General features: G+C 41.1%; 1 non-coding gene across 1 annotated transcript; it reads left to right on the top strand.

The window, feature by feature from the left end:
- The first annotated feature begins 859 nt into the window (after positions 1–859).
- LOC145714769 (small nucleolar RNA SNORA70) lies at positions 860–987 on the top strand. Its single transcript, XR_014136976.1, has one exon. It is a non-coding gene; the product is annotated as a small nucleolar RNA SNORA70 (small nucleolar RNA).
- The last annotated feature ends 541 nt before the right edge of the window (positions 988–1,528 follow it).

The raw sequence follows: 1,528 nt of genomic DNA, 5'->3' as shown, positions 1-1,528 counted from the left end.
AATGTTCCTAATTTTATCAGGTTGATAACTTAATCACAGAAGACAGAATTCAAGTAGATTTTGATTCTGACCAATCTCAGTCGGATATATCCTAAGGATATAAAAATCAGGTGATTATATAATTATGGTTTGTTCCCATACTTTTTATTTTTTTATAATTTAGTTTTTAATGTTTATTTTTGAGAGAGAGAGAGCAAGTAGGGGAGGGGCAGACAGAGAGGGAGACAGAGGAGCCAAAGCAGTCTCCGTGCTGAGAGTGGAGAGCACGATGTGGGGCTTAAACTCACAAACAGTAAGATCATGACCTGAGCTGAAGTCAGATACTCAACCAACTGAGCCACCCAGGTGCCCCTCCCCATACTTTTAATTTTGTTTCATATATTTATCTATATATTTAATTTTGTTTCATATCTATTTGCTGTCCCCAATACCATACTATCTCATTATAGCTGAATAGTGGGTCTTGATATCTGATTGTGTAAGTTCCTCCAGCTTTGTTCTTTAAGGTTGCTTTGGACTTTTGCATTTCCATATAAATTTAAATATCAGCTTGTCAGTTTTCATGACGAACCTGCTGCAGTTATTTAAAAAATGTTTTAGTTTATTTATTTATTTTGAGAGAGAGAGAGCACGAGTGTGAGCAGGGGAGGGGGAGAGGCAGAGAGAGAGAGGGAGAGAAAAAATCCCAAGCAGGCTCTGCACTGTCAGCACAGAGTCCAACATGGGGCTCGAGCCCACAAACTATGAGATCATGCCCTGAGCCAAAACCAAGAGTCGGTCACCTAACCGACTGAGCCACCCAGGTGCCCCAAATCGGCTGTAGTTTTTATTGGGATTTCATTGACTCTATAAATCAAGGATGAATTGACATATTCACAGTGTTTCTCATGGGGGCCCAGTGTGCAATGGCTGCAAACAGTAGCCTCCTTGGTAGTGTATGCAGCCTATTGATTGTATGGGTTGCCCTAAGAGACCCTGGAGACAGCCCTTTCCAGTAGACATTGATGTCTGACCTCACGCTATCACCAATTTAGGCTCCAGACAGGTATGAGGTGTGCCAGGGTCCACATTAGCCAAATCATCATGTCCTTCTGTACCAAGCTACAGAACAAGAAGCATGTGATTGAGGCCCTACACAGGGCCAAGTTCAAGTTCCCTGGCTGCCAGAAGATCCACTTTCCAAGAAGTGGGGCTTTACTAAGTTTAATATAGATGAATTTGAAGACATGGTGGCTGAAAAGTGTCTCATCCAAGATGGCTTTGGGGTCATGTACATCCCTAATTGTGGCCCCTTGGACAAATGGTGGGCTCTACACTCATGAGAACCTCGGCACTGCCCCCCTCCCTGTTCATGCCACCAATAAATCCTACTTCCTGTCAAAAAAAGTGTTAACAATATTGAGACTCTAACCTATGAATATAGTATATTTATACATTTACCTAGGTTTCCTTTAATTTTCTGTCAACAATATTTTCTAGTTTTCAGTGTAAAGATCTTACATATCTTTTGTTAAATTTATTCTTAGGT

The sequence above is a fragment of the Panthera onca genome, chromosome X (genome assembly GCF_046562875.1).
Source record: "Panthera onca isolate mPanOnc1 chromosome X, mPanOnc1 haplotype 2, whole genome shotgun sequence".
In the NCBI taxonomy this organism is placed as follows: domain Eukaryota; kingdom Metazoa; phylum Chordata; class Mammalia; order Carnivora; family Felidae; genus Panthera; species Panthera onca.
This window is presented reverse-complemented; position numbering and strand designations above follow the sequence as displayed.